This window comes from Anas platyrhynchos, chromosome 3 (genome assembly GCF_047663525.1).
Source record: "Anas platyrhynchos isolate ZD024472 breed Pekin duck chromosome 3, IASCAAS_PekinDuck_T2T, whole genome shotgun sequence".
Taxonomy (NCBI): domain Eukaryota; kingdom Metazoa; phylum Chordata; class Aves; order Anseriformes; family Anatidae; genus Anas; species Anas platyrhynchos.
Window position 1 is genome coordinate 106,222,142 of NC_092589.1, and position 19,116 is coordinate 106,241,257.

At 39.6% G+C, this 19,116-nt stretch overlaps 1 long non-coding RNA gene across 1 annotated transcript; it reads right to left on the reverse strand.

Moving 5' to 3' along the window:
- Positions 1–1,161: 1,161 nt before the first annotated feature.
- LOC106019522 (uncharacterized) lies at positions 1,162–4,691 on the reverse strand. Its single transcript, XR_001194406.4, has 3 exons — positions 4,533–4,691; positions 3,042–3,123; positions 1,162–2,799 (listed from the first exon to the last, which is right to left on the reverse strand). It is a non-coding gene; the product is annotated as an uncharacterized lncRNA (long non-coding RNA).
- Between the last annotated feature and the right edge of the window lie 14,425 nt (positions 4,692–19,116).

Here is a 19,116-nt window from a genome sequence, read left to right on the forward strand (position 1 = left end):
TGGTGTCTGCAATTCCCATGCTTTTCACAAGTTATCTGTGGCTCTGTTCTGCCCATCTGAGGACAGGAGATCCTCAGATCTTGCCATACAGACATGATACTCTCAATACCCTCGGGAGGAGGAGATGCCACTTGGCAAAGAGCAGTAAGAAGGGCAATGGTGCTGTCTGCATGTCGTCTCTTTTGGGTGGTTCCTGTCTCCAGCGGCTCTAACAGAACTATCTGTATGCTTAGAGATAAGGACTACGGCTCATGTGACTGCACAGGAGAGGAAAGCTCCTCAAACATTCATTTTGTGCCTGTTAAAGAGCAAACCTCAGAGTGCCCTTATGCAGCCAGAGGAGCCTGTAGCAGAGAAGATAAGGAAAAGCAGCCTCCTGTCTTTCTCAGTGCAACACAGCCTGAGTACTTCCAAGTCATAGTGTGCTCTCAGCCCTGACTCATGGAAAATGCCTGCTGACATCTCACAGGAACTCGGGATAAGTTACTAAGGACTCTGAGGATCTTTTCTCTAGATATATTATGACATGCACACTGCATCTTTTGAGCATGAAGGACAACAAAACTTACCCAGCATCGGTTGAGTGATGTCAATATGCACTCAGCATTAGGATGGAGGGAAGGAAGGGGTTTAGCACATGCACCCACACATATGAGTAACAAATTAAAACTCCTGAAATTCTACAAAGATGTTGATTTGTTGCGAACTCTGGGAATCGATCCATGCAAATAAAAGCTCACAGTTTTTTCTTTTGATTCTCAGCAAAAGACACTTACACACCAAGGTGCTGAGCACTTGGAGTTATTAAAGACAGGGACTTCAGCTCCTACAGACAGTGCAACTGGAGTTTCACTGGCTGTCACACTCAACAGGGACAGCACAGCTACTGCAGGATGATAGGATGGTTTCCTCTGCCATGGACCATAAGTATCACTGGCAGAGGAAGACAGACTGCGGCTGTGTCTTCAACTGTATTCCCAGACAAAAACCCATGCTTTGTTTTAGTTTTGTTCTTCTGAGACCCCTGAGAGGGAAAGACCAGGACACTGTGGGATGTATGAGAAAACTATCAAACACAATTCTCAGTAACCAGTAAGTCTACACAAATTCAGCATTGAAGTCAATAGGAGTCTTTTTAATGGCTTCAGTTGGGTTCAGATTTTTACTCTAATTGTGTGCCTACGCAGGGTTTGAAGATTGAGATTCATCCACCTAAATATAGGCATCTGATTAAGGTGTCCAGGGTAGATCAGTACAAAGAGACAGATGCAGGCAGATTGTGGGTCAGACTATCCCATCCCACACAGTTAACTGTTAAGAGTCATTAGCAAGATTAATCTTCTAATTTGGTTCCTTGAATAGTGCCTAAAGTTAGTGGGCAGAACAGGTTGAAGCACCTAAGCACCCAACTGAAACAATGGGAATATTATTGCATAATTTTCTTGTGTTAGCGTTCACTAAGATTAGGGTGGAAATGTGCACATGTTGCTGGATCTGTTGGAGAGGTGAAGAAAGAAGATGATGAATTAGAAAAATCAAAATTAAAATAAACTTTTATTTTTATGCTTTATACTAATGTATCTAGAATGTTAAGAATTTATCACCTGAGATAAAAGACTTAATCATTACTAAACCCTTTGGCAATTGTTTTAATAACATTAATCAAGATGAGCTCATTTAGTGCTAATGGGGGTGTTTTAACTACTTTTATAGGATTTTCACTGAAATTCAGAATTAAATAATTGGGCCATTATTCTAAAGTGTTTTCATCATCCCTTAGGGAAGTCCCCAGTTTCTTGGCTTTCATCTGCTTGGTTTTATTTCCTGTCAAGCATTAATTCTGATTGCCCTTGACAGTTTGGGAGCACCCCCTCCCAGTTATTAATCTGACCCTCTTCTGGGCAGTCTGAGGTTGGTTGCCCCTGATAATCTATTTTGTAAATGCAGTCATGGGCAGGAAAGATTTAAAAAGGCACTAAATGAGTGTGGTGATGGATGATGAGACAGGGAGGATGGAGACTGCCGTTGGCTAAAGGCTCCAGTGAGTTGAGTTTTCCCAACATCCAGACTGGATGTGCAGTTGGTTAATTAATTGTCCATTTCTGCATACAATATTACCTTAAGCATGCTTAGCTCTTATTAGAGGCTGGGGTCGTTGCAATCTGGAATGCAGGGGCACATGCTGAAGGCTTTATGGAAGGAAGGGAAGGAGTTACGGACTCTAATTCAGTTGTCTGAATTTATCCTCTTAGTGACAGATGATATGCCAAAACATGTCTAAAACATCCCTTAACAATCAGAATTGTAATGCAGAATGTACAGTAGACCCTTACTTTCCTTGAAAAGTGGTTAGATGTCTTGGTTGTCTGAAACAACACTAAATGTTTAGGCAGCTGTGTTGAGCCCTAGGCTTAGGAATCCATTTGAGATTAGGACACTCCATGTGCCCACGTATACCCATCTACACGCAAGCTAGGTATCTAGACTCACATTAGAGTTAGTGGAGATCTAGTTAATGCACTCATCGAAATCTAGTGAGCAACTTGGCTGCTTAGCCACTAGCTGTCTATCGTAAGGCAACTTGAATCACCCTCCAGACTCTGGTGACTGTACCGAGTAGATCTCTGCTAAATACAGCGAGAACTTGGACGCCTCAGGCTCAGTTCAGCTGACTAACTATTGATGCCTAGTGCCATGGTAGCTGCTTTACAGTTTCCTGGCTGGCCTCCAGCTTTATCTTCAGAAGAGGCAGGTCATATCTGCCAGCCTGATGTGGTTGTCTCAGACATCCAATGACACCTGAAAAAATCGCAAGAAGGTTATATGTGGGCACCAAAGCACTGCCTTTTGTCATGCATAATAGGGTACAATACATGAAATCACTTCAATACAAAAGCTAAATTTCTCTGAATCATCCATATAATGATATGTTCATTTAGATGACAGCTGTATTAAAAGGTTTTATTTAACCTGGTAGGAAAGCCTGCATCAATCATTCCTAGTGTTGATAATCACAGGAGACATTGCCATTTCAAACTCACCCTGCTGAATTGTCAGGTCATATTCTACCAGCTTGTTTGGTACTTCACATGTCTATGCCCAAGGACTAACAGCAAAAGGTAACTGTAACACATTTAAACATGACATAATACATTATTTTTTTTTCATATTCAACTAACTTTATGCACTGCTATTTTCTATTTTTCTCACAGAAAAACTGAAAGTTTCTTGTCTCTTATTCCATTATGGTGATTGAAAATAGCACAGGGTGGTAGATGGATAAGTATGAGGCAAAAAAAGAGAAAGAAAAATTTTCCATTGTATATCTTATCTTGAAAATAATCTCTGAAAACTTCTTTGTTTTAAAAGATTGTTCTCAGTGTAAAGATCTTACTCAAACCATGGTATCAAGAGCAATAAACAACCTACATTACATACAGCAGAATTTCACTTCTGTAAGTCCCATTTTCCAAGGAATTATGTGATAATGCAGATCACATTTTGTAACCACAGTTTTTATCTCTTGCAGCTTGTACATTTTTTATGATTTTAACTGTTGGCAAATTACTTAACATTTCAGATAAATTTAAAAATTCCTGTTTTTTATTCACAAAAAGAAGTCAAACAATTACACTGAGGAACTAATGACTGAGAAGAGTTATTTTCAGGATAGCTTAATCATTGGGTAGGGTTGTTAAGATGTCATCTTTTAACTGTGCCATGGAGGCATCTCTATTTTTGTCCACTTCATGTTCCCACAGATGGGTCTCAGGTTTTGCAACATGCATTGGGCATGGCTTATGGCCATGCCAAATATATAATGAGTGTGGGACCCAGGTAAAAATATATGCCATGTATCCTGTTTACTCTTACACAATTATAATAATTCAATCCTCTCCACAGGAATGATGCAACAGGGTTTCCATTCTAGGACATTAAGCTCTGCCCACGTGTGATATATGCCCTTTGTTATTATTCAGGGTCTCACTGTTGCAGGCTGCATCTGGCAGACATTTCCATGTCTGCACTTCAGCTGGATGCTACAAGTCTAACAACGCTTACTGCATCCAGTCCTTGCTGGGGACACTTATTCATGTCTTCTTCGGGTCTAACATGATTCAAGCTTCATCTCTGCCAGAACTGAATAAGGATTTCAGGATTTCAGTTATGGAAGATAACCAGTGTGAAAAATGAAACTGAAAGATTGACACTTCTGGTGTTGTTAATTCATGGCACTATTGCACCAAACACCAGTCAAAATGGCCATAAAGAATCGTGTCTTAAGAGGCCAATTTTTCATGACTAACCCTGTGGGTTAGAGCAGAGGAAAAGCAGCTTGATTAATTGTAACATTTGTTTTCATTTAATAGATTCATAGGTTTCCAGGCCAAAAGGGAGCACTCTGATTATCTAGTCTGACCTCATGCAGAAGAGAGGCCGCTGAGTTCCACCCAGCGATTCCTGCACAGGCTGTGCAGTTCTTCCATGGTCCATAAGGAAACCCTCCAGCCAGCTATAGAGGTAAGCATTACCTCATGCAGTATACTGGGCCGTATCCTGAGCTCATTTTACCAGCTTGTAAATCCTGAGGAGTCTCCTTTGCCAGCTCAGGGCTTACATGGGTGGAAGTGAAATCAGAATTTGGCTCATTACTCCTCGCAGTGTGGTAGATGGTGAAGAAATTTCTTTAGTACACTGAATAAAAAAAAAAAAAAAAAAAGTGTAAGATTTGTATTTATGACACCTATTGAACTGTACTTTTTTGACTGAATACAGGTTCAGTAGAGGTAATGGCCCCTTTGGTCCTATAATGAATTTTGGATCTGTTTAGCTGACAACGAAGAAACCTGAATACTTGTATTGCAGTTTATAAGTGTCTCTGACCTTCTGCCTTGTAGACATCAGATTCACCCCTAATCCTGCACCGAATCCAGCACTTCTAATGGTATCAGAGCAAATAATCCAAGAGATTTCATTTAAGAACCCAGCACATCCTTAAGCAGTTCTTTTAAAGCACTTTTAGAAGCTATGTGCCTACCTCTAGAGAAGAAAATGTGAAAAGAATGACATTATACACTGAAAATCCCTGAGAGTAGACAAATTGCATATTTATCTTTACTGTTAAAAGCAAACCCAGCATATTTTAAACACAGCTCAATCTAATGTGACAAGAAATGAAACAATTCAAGTACAGTCACCCTTCAAGGTAGTATTCTGCTGCTCAGAAATACTCTGCATCTGTGCATCTACTTACAGCTAAATAGCAGACAAATATTGTTACACTGTAGTCACTGGAGAAAAAAGGGGCCAGGACAGCCATGCTTGTCAATCAGGCTATTGGTAGCTAAATCTGGGTTTCTGCCAGCCAAACTTTCCAAAGCCTCTATTTGTCTGAGACCATCCAGTTTCTTTGATATGCACAATTTTCTGTCCCTATATTCTGTATGTTGTGCATTATACCACAGTCTTTTTCAGAAGAAAAGGACACAGTGCCTTTAAGCACTAAGACTAAAGTGAATATATGGAAATCATTGCATTAACAATACTTCCCAAGTGATACTCTCTAATATCAGAAAAAATTGTTGCCATGGTGACTGGCCTGACCTGAAACAGTTCAGCTGACGCTGAGCTTCCTTTTCCTTCCCCCCAGAAGGTACCAAACATAATATTTCAGAAAGAAAATTCTTTTCATTAGGTAATAGCAATCTCTTACAGCCTGTTGTTGGTACCTCCTTGGCTTATTAACACTATCAGTTAGAAAAAGGACAGTTTAACAAAAAGTACATTGAAAATTGGGTTCCAATTTTAACTGAAAATTATCTTTATAATAGGAAGTTTTGGTCACCCATCTCAGGACACCATCTAATCTAACATTGATGAATGGAAGTGGAGAGTTCAAATGTTCACTAAAAATGCAGTAATTCCAGTAATGGATGAGTTTAGCATTACCTGCCCACAGATAAGCTGGACAGTGGCATGTTAAAGCTTTCTTTGATCCTTAAAAACTTGGTTAATTGGTCTCATCATTAACAGGCATTTTACTTTAATCCTCTACTGGATTAAAAGGTGATCTTCTCATGATCCTGAAGTGATAACAATTTTGTTGAAAATTTTCTTTTCTTTGAAAGGGATGCTGAGAAGAAGGAAATGTCAAAGAGTGACATCCCTCATGCTGCTTCAGCTGCCTGCTGGAGCATGTTGCATTAATGGCTAAACAAGGGCTGAAATCCACAAAAGGTCACAGGTTCCTAAGCAAATGTTTAAAGGCCAAGAATGAAAATCACAAGGCCCACACTCAGCATGAACTATGCTTTCACTGGTTAAGTCTTCTAGGCGTTTAGGGAAAGACTCCAACTATTTTATGTGATCCAGCTGCCTAAGGTGCGTGCCTGAGTTTCCTAAAGGCTGTAAATTGAAGAAGCTTAGGTATGTAACCTGCAGGTGAGGGCAACCTATATGGAAAAAGTCAGCCACACTTCTTCCCAGGTACTCAGACTTACCATAAGGATTCATCTATTTTGGACCTAGGTGTTAAGCTCTGCATCTCTGAAAAGGGAAAGGAGGGACTGCATGTGGCATAGTGGGCTTCACTTCAGCGACATGTTCCCATGCCTTTTTGTGGCACATTTTTGGTTATACTGGTGATAAGAGGGGATTCATTAGGAGCTGCTCAAAATACTTCCATTGAAACAATGCAAAATTAGGTTCTTGGCTAGTTGAGCAAAGAAACTGATGAAGAACTTCTGCATTCTTTTTTATTTTAGCCTTTTTTGGTTGAAAAAAATAAAATAAAATTGGCTTTCAACCATGTTTATCTTACAATACCTTTGCTTTGCTAGATAATTTATATATATATATATATATATTTTTTTTTTTTTTTTTTCTTGGAAAATGTCATTCTGAGCAGCAATATTTATATAAGACATTTCAGAAACTAGCAGCAAAAGATGATCTTGAAGTGCAACAAGCAGTAGTGTTATAACTTGGGACACCAGAGAGACAAGAGCTGTAGGGAAAGTAGTGTCTTTCAGTATATCAACTACATAATTCAGAAAAAAAAAAAAAAAGAAAAAAAAAGGAAAAAAAAAAACAACCTTCCTCAGATCTCACTAACTTACAGAAAGGTCCTCGCTTGTAGTAAAGGACAAACAAGTATGTCTTCAACTTTTCCAGAATTGCTCTCCAGAGTCTGTAATTGCTCTCTTTCACACACACATACATACACAAACAAGTTTAAAAACCACTTATCTTGCACCAGTCTGCATCTGCCAAATACCATGTTCTCTGAAAGGTTACAAAGAAACATGGGATTCCTCTTACTTCAACAAGCTAACTGACTTTGACAGCTAAATTTCCCCCTAAATATGTTTAGAACTTCCTTTATATAGAAGTGTGAGTCATTCTGACAGCCTTAATTTGTACTGAAAAATGAATGTGTTAAACTTATTAGCCATTCAGGTTAGAAAGACTGTAAACAGTAGATTGATGACATTTGTACTTCATGTACTATACACTATGTGCCTACAAAGTGAGAATACAAGAGACAGTGAAAGGCACGCTGAAGATCTGCTAGAAATCATGTCCTAATCCCCTTCTTCTCTTGACTTAATGTTTCCTTGCTCTTTCATTTTCTATAATGAGGAGAATATGTATGAAAAGATGGACCTATTTTAACTGCATCATATTCATGGCAAGCATATGCATATTTCTAGCAGAACTAAACAACTAAGAATAAATATAGCAGTTCAGTAGAATTAATAAAACACTGCATGATATACAAAAAAAAAAAAAAAAAAAGACTTCCCCCGCATACCCTCAAAAAAAACCCAAACACAGCAACAATGGAGTCTGAAGACCCATCAATTGATTCTAAGGAGATGTTGAAGTTCAAGCCTTTGTTCAGCAACCTTGAGGATATCTGGGTATGAACTCTCTGGCTTGGTTTCTGTGTTAAAATATGCCTGACTTGTAAATAAGACAGACGATGAAAGAGAAGGGACAATCACCATGTCAAGAGTGATTTAGTTGGGAAATATCCCAACTTCTCTCTTCTCAGAGTTAAAAAAAAAAAAAAAAAAAAAAAAAAGCAGCTTTCTAGAAGGTGATTCAGAGGTGAAGCCTGACTCAGTTGCTCATAAGCCTCCTGTGTATTGTCAGATGAGCTCTGGGTGTGAGCTGACACCTGAGCCCAACCTGCACACACCTGTGTGATGACCTGTTTGGGGAGACAGAGCAGTTTCCCCAGGCAGGGAAAGTCAGGCAGGAGAGTTCATACACTGTCTCTTGGCTTTGAGACTATTGGCCATATATGTGCATATATGGTCTCAACCATAGCTACCAAGGGTGGTGCAGGTATCATCTCAGAAAATGAAAGTAATTTTTTAGCTTTGAATAGTCTTCTAAATGAATAGATCTCCTTCAGAGTTTACTACTGGGAACATGTAAAACTGGCAAGTTAATTTAGATGTTGAAAGTATGAATAATGGTAGGAATTACTACTCTCATAATCGAACGGTGGATAAAGTCATGCAGTTTGAGAAGACTCGCTTACTGCACTATGATCTTGGCTCTCTTTATGAACAGATTGATGGAGCTTTGGGTCCAAAGCATCCCCTTGTCAGGCTGGGCTTAAGTTGTGAGGCAGTAGCTAAAGTTGCAGCTGGTCTTGTCAGTATGGTCCTTTCCCTGTCTACAATTCTTTAGCAAGTAGCTCTTCAAGGAGTGTCAAGAAGCCTAGCCAAATCATGTAAGGCACAATATTTCAGTGTCATTGTTTATTATACAGAGAATTTTCTATAGCCATATACTTAAAGATTCAATGGTAGTGTGGGGAGGTAGTCTTTATTTTAATGACATTTTAAGGATTTGCTTAGAAATCATAACCTTGTCATTGGTACTTGAAAAATCTTTGTAGCTCATCAAATCCAGTGAGTACATCTGTAGTCAGGAAGAAAATGTCTACAGCGGTTGTTTTCTATTGCTATCTGTTTGGAGTGTATTGTGAGTGTGGAAGAGAGCATAATGAGAATGCAGAATCCTCAACCAAATAATAGCCCACGAGAAAAAAAGCGTATTAGAGGTGTATGAATCTAAACGTTCATCTGATCTGAACATGCCAGTTCTATGAACTCATGCATGACTGACAGCATTGGTGTGATGTCCTTTGCAGAGAACATGGTTTTGCTTCCTTTGCAGAGAATTTTTCTGCTGGGAATCTATTGCATTATTATCTTCCACGGCAAATGCTGGCAGCCCAGTGGAATAGATAATGAATGTGTGACTCATCTGGGGCAGTGTAACCTGTGTGTGTGTGTGGATGCTTTGCATAACAAACCTAGCCTGAATTAAACATACATAGTGTTAGATCTGTTCCATGGACTGTGCATCACATTTGCAACAGGTTCAGACTGCAGATCTCCAAAGTCCTCAAAGATAAGGGCTCCTGTAAAAGCACACATCAGAAAAGAATATGATTGCATGTACACAGTCAGTACAAGCGGAGTGAGTACATATAAAAGTATGAATTCAGGATAACATATGTCTTTTGCGTGTTTTTTTTTGTATAGGACCACAGTAAGTCTGGGGTTTCACATTTTTGACTACAGTGAATCAGAAAAGAGAAACCCAAGTATATCTCTTCATGCTCTTGTTGCTCTGGGATTATAAAGCAGATTATATGTGTTAGTCAAAGCTAGACTGTACCAGAAAACAAAACAAAGAAATCCACCCAACAGCCAATGATTTAAAAACAGAACAAAACAAATTTTCTACATTTGCAGAGGCAAAGATTTAAAAATTAACAAAATACCAGAATTATTGTTGTCTGTGATTTTTCATTCAGTTCCTTAGGTTCCAGTCTTGAATTAAATAATCACACATGATTTTTTCCACTCTGCCAGGGGTATGAATCAGAATTGTGCTGTGAAGGCATCTGTTGTCTGTTAAGTCCCCTGACTCATTTGTTACACAAGTTGGAAGATGTGAAATGAATGAGGCAGGGGACAGAAGGGAGAAAGCTGGTTGTCTTGTGGCTGAGGTAGATGAATGTCGCTCAGGAGAGCTGGATTTCATTCCTGTCTCTGACACAGATCACATGAGAAGCTGTGCAAATCATTTAAACCAGGGTTATTTCCAGCTATGAACAAGTGGAAATTATACCCTGTGCTTGGATATTGATTTCAACTCCTTCATGGACTTCTTCATTACAACCAAACACTTTCTGGCCCTCTTGTTTTGTCCTTCTTCTGGTGAGCCCATGGGAGAGCTGAGTCCCCCTTGTCCCAGAGGAACCATGTAATTACCTTGCCTTGGTAAGGAACCTTGGTAATTACCTGCCAGGCTCTGTGGCTCCTCCAAAGCTCTTGAATGGAGGCTGGGACAAGAAGATAATTCAGGAAAGGGAGGAAAAGTATCCTAGGAGAGGTGGTCACGTGGAGTGTACAATACAACAAGTCTAGCACCATCTGTCCCTCTATCTTCATGATGTTTTTCCCTTGCCAGTTATGAGAACCAAACAATACAAGGTTTTGTTCATATTAAATTGTTTGGAGCTGACCTTCTCCTCTTAGCAATTCCCATGTGCTGTCCCACACAGATATTGTACTGCTCAAAAGCAGCACTGCAGCTGGCAGAGCTTGGCTGCTTGACCTAATGGAGGTGCTGCAGACCTCACACAGGTACACAAGTAGGACATTAGCACAGGCAAAGAACTGAGCTGAAAGATTTTAGGCTAAGTTCCCAGTTCTAAGGAGGGTTGTGTTCCACTTTTCTGCCCCTTATGCATAACTGTTGGGCTGTCTGTATGTTCTTGTTCCAGTCCCATTCTAGTCTCATCCCAGTGCTATGCTTAGCCCATCATTAACCATCACAGAAATGTCCCATTTAGTGATTCTCACCCCACTGTCATTCTTTTCCTTTCCCCAAACTCCTTTTCCCTTACCAAATCTTGTCAGTCTTGATCACCCCCCCCCTTTTTTTTTTTTTTTTTTTTTTTTTCCCTGTTAGTTTTATTCCTCTCCACCAGTCTATGCCCATGAGAACCTCATCCTATTCCTTGAGCACAGTTTCTTTGCATGCACACAGTCCTTCGTCTTCCCTCAGCACGGCCATGCCCACTGCTTGCATCTGTACTGCACCTTGCCATTCCCAAGCTTTACCTCTTATCTCTCTTTGAGGTTTCCCAAACTGCAGTGTCCCTGTACTATTGCAGTCCAGGTTTCTATTCATTGATAGCATCTGGACCTAGTCTTCTCCTTCAGAAAGTCCACATATTTCTACATCCTTTTCCTCACAGCCTTTGATCTACCTCCTGTCCCTGAAGGACATAGGCAGCTCCCTCCTCTGCCATGTTTGTATTTAGCAGTGGGTGGACTGGAGATGCAAGAGAGCCACATCCAGTGTGCAGGATGCCCAGGGCATGCAGGGACAGCCATTACAGAGGAAAACAGATTTATTTCCTATAGCTTTATGCTGCAGAATACTTTTGTTGTTGTTATTATTTTATTTTTCCGGTGGCTGTGAAGCATGTACAGTTCAGCCACATACAGAGTTTGTAAGGAGCAGGGACATGCTCAGTGAAGAGAGACTGCCTGGGGATTTCAGCTATTAAACTCTGGCAAGCCTTTACGAGATTTGTGTAAACTACTACTTGTCAGACACTTGTGCATTTTTAGGATGTGGATGTATTTCACAGGGAATAAAAAAGAATAAACAAGGTTTATCCTTAACAAAAGCTCAAACTCTTCCTTCACAAAAGGTTTTTGCAAAACAAAGAGCCTCTAAGCTTTGCAACTACTTTTTTATTTTATTTTATTTATTTTTATTATTATTATTATTTTTTATTTATTTTATTCCACTCTTTGTTTCTGAAAAGGTCTGGGATAATTTTTAAAAATTAGGTAAGACAAATGTGAAACCTCAGTCTCCAATACTGAAACTTTTTCCAAGCTGCAAATGGAAACATGGCTACACAATAAGAGATGTCAGACAACCTTAGCTGGGATGAAAGGGTAGACTCCAAAGTACAAAAGGACCGACCTCCTGTGTACATGTATGTCCATATCCACATTTTATTTAGTCTAATGTTTTGTTAGGTGTCAATTAGATTATCTGTATCTATTATCTATTATATCTATATCTAGCCTTTGTATTTGAGGACTAAGACTAGGACCATACAGGCATGTAGATACAAAGCAAATACCTTTCCTCATTCTTCATTGTCTTTGTTAGGAGCCAGATCCAGACTCCCTTTATCACTGAGCAGTAACTACATTAGAAGAAATGGAGAAAGTGAATATCAGAGAATCACAAAATCATAGAATCATAGAATGGTTTGGGTTGGAAAAGACCCTTATAGATCATCTAGTCCAGCTGCCCGCCATCAAGTTGCCCAAATCCCCATCCAGGCTGGCTTTGAACACCTCCAGGGATGGGGCATCCAGAGCTTCTCTGGGCAGCCTGTGCCAGTGACTCACCATCCCCTGAGTGAAGAATTTCTGCCTTATATCCAATATATTGAAACCTGCTGGGTTCACCGGACTGTGGCAGGGAGCAGAGGTTTCACAGACTCTGGAAAGCAGTGCCTGGCCTTGTGCATCCCTGCCGAGGAGTGGGGCTGCCTCCCTGGCACGTGCAACTGAGTGCTGGGAAGCCACAAACGGGGCCATTTGTGTCCACTTTGGCTGTGAAGCTCGTCTGCAGGGAGGGGTGTGGGAGATCTCACAGCTCTACCGCTGAGTAATTTTTGTTATGGAAACATATTTTTAATATGTTCCATATGAATCTTGGGAAAATGAACCACTTGAGCAGTTTATCATAATTCTGGTCTAGATAAACAGCTCAATAAAGAATGGAAAATATGCATTTTGTCAGAAGGCACCACTAAAAAATGTTCACATATGGCAATGATTTCCTCAGTATTCAACAAAGGATTGGCCCAGGAGTCTTCTCCTGTAGATAGGGATCAGATTTATCACTGTGGTAATATCACCTGACTTGTACAATGTTTAAGTTGTGAGTCAGCAGAGCAGAGGGATGGAGTTCTCCAGCATGTACAGTATTTATCCCGTCCTTTTCCACTCCCTGGCTCTGATTTTGTTTTTAACATTATTGAGGAGTGATTCCTCCTAGTTAAGGTTACAGATGAGTTTGTCTGAAAAGTTTGTGTTGGCCTCTCTCTATGAACTGCCCTGCCTTGCCTCTGCAGCAGGACATCAGAGCTTGGTAATCCAAGCTGAGAACAAGACAATGCGTCTTTTCTGAATGTGAAGCAAGCAGAAGGAAGGTTTGCTGTATTATGGTGATCAGAGAATAAAAATGCTTCCATGTCAGAAAAATGAATCCTCTCTGTTTTGCTTCTTTGTTGACTGCCTTCTAGAAATTAGCAGAGAAATGCTTTATTTTTCTATGGGATGTTCTAGATATTTCCCCATCATCCTGGAAAGATGGCTTCTGGTTTACTCATCACAATTTAAGGAGACAGACAGTGGTCAGAATAAGAAAAAAAAAAAAAAACAAACCACCAAACAAACAAGAAATTATGTGCATGTCAGTGTTAGCTCTTTGTGATGAGTTCAACAGGCTGTGGACTTGAGTGCTTGACATCTGCAGGACAGTGATGTAGATTTAGATGCAGAATTTTTAAGATCTAAATGAAGATTATGTGCCTAAAAATGTGATTTAACTGAATAAAACAGGTAAACCTGGGGCCACTGAAGCTGCGTACACCTCTGTTATGCTGGTGTGCCCCTGCGTGTGTTGTGCTCCCCTGGGCTTATCACGATCCCTGCTCAAATCAGCTGAGAGCTGGGGGGAGGGCGGAAATCAGCACCCAAACCCCACAAGGAAAAGCTGTTTCTGCCTGAGGCTTTGAGGTGCCTCTGTGCTGAGGGAGGTCTGGAGTTTAAAACTGTTTCAACCTCTCTTCCTTGTTTTGTTTTGTATCTCTTTTCATTTCTTGTGCATCAGGTCACGGAGGAGCAGGGCTGAAAGGATCTCAGAAAATCATATGTTCCATCTCTTAGCCCAATGTAGATCAGTGATGTCTGTTTGACTTCTGTTAGGGTAACCTGTTCCTACGATGCCTTGCAGTGTTCCCAGGTGACCTGTTACACCAGGCTCACCATGTCTTCCTTGCTTCATCCTTGTACTGTCATTTAAGCTCATTATGCTTTTTTCTTATCTGCTCCCAGACATGGAGAACAGAATAATTTTTGTCTTTGCAGCTGCCTTTTTTTTTTTTTTTTTTTTTTTGTGTGTGTGTGTCTGAACATTTCTCTGAGGCTCCTCACTCTTCTTTCTAGCCTATACTTTTCTTTCTTTCTTTGCTGGTAAGCCATGTAGACTGGGTCTGGCACATCCAGACTTCTGATGGTGGCAGGTCTGAAGTACATCTGGTGAAAGGCTTTGGATTCTGGTTAGAAAGAAAACAACATGGCAATGTGATTGTGATGGGATCAGCTGGACTTCACTGAACCAGAAAAATTCATTTTTTTTGTGTGCAGTTGGCAGAATCGTTCCAGGTGCAGAGTTGGAAAGTAACAGAGGATTTTAAGTACTCAGATCTTAGCTGGAAAGCAAAATGCAACGTGGTGTAAATCTTAGATATTTAACAGTTTGCTGACTGAATGTAAACTGGTTACCTCTACTTTGTTTTGTCAAAAGAGAAAAACTAGTCTACTGTACAGATATTTTGAGGTACTTGTTTTAGAAACCTGTCTTTTGGTGAGATGAATTGTCCTTTGGAGATGTTCCTTTCCTTTGACAACAAAAACAATTTAGGCTGACCATTTTAGATTGGACTGGTGAATTGGCTTTAAATGGGGCAGCACAAATTTTTAACACAGAAAAATCGCACCATATGGGGGTTCCCTTTACAGCTATGGGCAGTGGATATTTACATCAACAACAAAGCTGAAACCATACCATGAGACGTGCTATCTGAAGGCATGTGACAGGCTTAAAATAGTGAACGTTAGAAAAGAGGAAACATTATTAACTATTTTTACTTGTCTTTGGTTTATAGGCCTGTAGGGGTAACATAACATTTCCAAGTTTTCTCCTGGAAGCCTCTGTGAAAGACTAAAAACTGAGATACTTGGCTAATCACTTGGCTCTAGAAATAGAGGCTTTGGGAGAACACCAAATGTTGTAATTACATTACTAGAATAGGTGTCATAACATTTTGCTTCTTTTTGTGTGGAAAATGAGAGAACTGCAGTTGTTGACGAGTTCTTGGATAAGAAAAAGGTGATTCACACAGGAGCCCATGCAGCCATTTCTCTAACATCAAGCTTGATTCATCCCTGCTCTTCACTGTGAAAGATTTCAGAGTGTTGTGACAATTGTTTGACATGAAGAGATTTCAGATAGGGTCACATTGCAACTCCCAGTGCCATATATAGCCGGCCCAGGGGCACCTTAAAGATTTGTCTGGACATCATCTCAGCAGAATCCGACCTTAGCTGACAGGTCACATGAAAACGAACCATCTGAGGTATGTTTAGGTTTATCATTTGCTTTTACCAACTTCACTGTGAGATGTAGGAACCATCAATATTTAACATGCAAAACATCAGATAACGCTTAGAGAGAGTTTGTGGGCATATACACTGACATATCAGATTGCCGTAGCACTAACTCTAAGAGATGTTTTGCCTTCTATTGATTAGAATTTAGAGGAGGAAGAAATATTTAAACTCAAGATAGAGCTACAATTATGTGTGATGGATCTCAAAGCAGTTCAAATATTTACTTAATACATGATAATTTAAATGAATTAGACATTAGTTTACAATTGCAATCAAAATGTGTTTTCCCTAAGACTTTAGCTGTTCTAATGATTCTTTAAGTGTAAAGAAAAGCCTGCTGCTTGATTGAAACATGTCCAAAAGGCATCACAGCTGACAGGAACTTGAATTGGTCTTCTGCATTCATTTCTGATAGCAGCGGCAACATAATCTGACAGCAGATGTTAAGCAGGCAACATTTCTCTTTTGCTCCTAAGAGCAGCTGACAAGGATCTGTAGCCTAACTTCAAACAAACAAACAAACAAAACTGCCAGCAACAAAGTTGTTCAATTAAAACCGGGTTACCTCCTTGGACAGAAACACCATTTACATAACAACAGATTAATTAACAGGTCCTGACTATTTTTAGAAGGGAGGTGTTCGTGGATTTTGCATCGTTTGACTGATTTTAATGTTTCTGATCTTTCTGATTTTCTTGCTGACCATTCTGTTTTACTGTGGCAGACTGATCTACGTTTCCTGAAACTAAGGAACCCTGACAATGTTTTTACTTGTTAGGCAGGAATATATGATCCTTATTTACTTCCAGAACCACCTTATCATTTCTTTGAGCTTGAATATAAATCTCTTATTCGTCTCTCAGTAGTCCAATGATTTCTAATTTAGGCTTTGTAAGATGTATATATGTTCTGGAGGAGCAGCAGCAGTGGCAGGAGACCATGTAGATAGCAGTGCATGCCTCTGGGCAAATTAGTTGAACGTGGAAGAAGAGATCTATTGACTAGGTCTCTTTGCATTTTGAGACATCCTTTGCCATTTGAGGAATTTTTGGGGATCACAGATGTGGTGAAGTACTTGTGGGAGACTTACATCCTTCTGGAGTAGCAGCCATGGCTTTGAGATACTCTCAGACTTCTAACATGTCACTAGATGTTCAGGAAATGGATTCCTAGCTTGAGAGCTGCTGAGTCCCAGTGTAATCCCCACATGGAGAAGAGAGAACTGTTGCCAAGCACCCCAGATCCAAGGTGAATGTAGTTGTGGCAGAATTAGTCAGTAAAAGGATGTTGGCTGAAGTCCTCCTCTTTATTTGGCTTCGTTTATTAACATAGAGGTAGGATAAGTATTTTCCTAATTGCCATAAACCCAGAGCATCGAACCTCAGCCCTAGGAAGAAGATCTTACACATCCTTCTCAACCTGTCCTACAGAAATATTTGAGGTGGCTTCTGTTCAGAGAGAGCTTTTTGTAAAGCCTTTTCTTAACATCTCTCTTCATCAGCTGTGTAGAGCACAGAGGAGCCTGAACACTGGGCCTCCCATAATGAGGGTAATGAAAAGTAAGGTATTGTTTATTTATTCATTGCTTTGGAAGTAGCTTGATCTTTCTGGTGTCCCGAACACAGCACAGAATCTGCTCTAACATAGGAGATCCTGCATAGGAAATAGCTCTCAGCAGAGAACCCCACTGTTAACTGTTATGGATTGAAGCAAACATAGGAGTTGAGCCATGATGAGCTTGTATATGAAATGAAGCATACTTCCAGGAATAGAAAAGAATTCAGAACTGGTTTCTGAGTCTGTATCACCAGTGATGCTGATTTCATCTAAAGTAGATTAACCATCTTACTCTGGTTAATGTTTCATTATTATAAAGACCTGCTCATGGGACCCTGGGTGTCTTTTGATCTTTTGCAGAGACTTCATTAGCAATTAGTTCATTAGTCAAGTCTAGGTTAAGTAACAGTGGTTACAGGGAACAGGAAGCTTTCTTTATACCTCTTTCAATTGTGAAGGCATGGGAAGAGCCTTTGCCTCTGCACCTCTGCCTTTGTCCTGTAGTTCTTGGGCCTGATTTAACACTTTTAGAACATGAGTTTCCTCTTGCAGCTAAAATCATTCTTTTTCTCACCTAAAAGTATTTGAAAAGCTTATTATTATCATATTATTATTATTATTATTATTATGGATTGTAATTGAAACAAATATTTTTATTTAGGAAAAATCAAACATTGTAAGTCATTCAAAACAGATTTCTAACAGATTTTCAGTTCACTTTAAATGAAAACAAAACAAAACAAAGCCACAAACAAACTAGTATATGTTCTAAAATCTTGAAATCCATTATTTTCTTCCTCCAGTTCCTAAGGAAAAGAAAAATTATGCTCTGTCCTAGCTCTTCCTACAACTTTTCAAGATGTCTGCACTTTCTTGTCCCTTCTGCTGCTATAAATGACTGCCTGAGTCTCTGAGCAGTACTGAACCATAGATAGGGTCCTTAACGACTCTGCCTGTGCTAGAAATCTTCCTTTGTGCATTAGATGCAATAATGACAGAGCACAGAGTAGCCAGGGGGAGTACATGCTGCAGTCTGCAAAATCCTTCAGTTATGGGTTTGTGCTTCTGTCCTCAGTGATGCCTTTAGGCTTAGCTCCTGTATGGGTTCATGTTGGAGCACTAGACCATTACATTTCCTCTTAGCCAAGCCTGTGCCTTAAAGCCACAATTTACAGTCCATAATGCCTGCACTTTGGTAATGGAATGACCCAGACGTGTTAAACATTATCATTATTACTGTAGAGTACATGACCATATGAAAGAACTCAAAAAACACCCTCTTCATTTTATAGTGACACATCACACATTTTTTGGTGATTTCTATATCTTAAAATAATTGTCTATATAAAATTTTCGATGTCCATGGTGATCAATAGCCATCCAGTGTGCTGTTCATTAAAATGCCTTGCTTCATTACTCCATTACATCTTCAAGAAACTCCACTTAAAACAAACAAACAAGCCCCCAAACAAGGGTTGCACCCAAACCAGCAAAAGTGGTTTAAAATCTATGGCTTGGAGTACATCCTCAGTGCAATTTCTGGATGGTATTCATGCTTCATTTAGTTCTACATTTTGTTTTCCAGCAGCTTTTAATGAACACATTCAGGATTTAACAATTTCTTTTCCAAAAGAGAACAATTTCAAGATACGACAATGCTATTCACAGACGCATGTACACACAAAAACAAACAGTCCCACAGGCTGGCCTTCTTTTTTAAGAAGAAAGTGTCATACTACTTTCTTGATAATATTACTATTCTTGAAGTAAAGAAATCAATCTGTAGTAGACTGTAATATGGAAAAAAATCTTTCCCAGATCTGTTTGGTGCTAATATATGAGCACTTGCTATCACAATTTCAAGTCATACTTATAAAATTCTTATTAGGACTCTGGTGTGAAAAAAAAGGGATATTCCATTGTTCTACATCCCTTTCTTTGTCTGTAGAGCCAGAACTGACCAATGGTTTATTTCATTAAGCCTGTTGAAGGCATTATTAGAAATGACAAAGTTGCAAACGTTTTAGTTTAG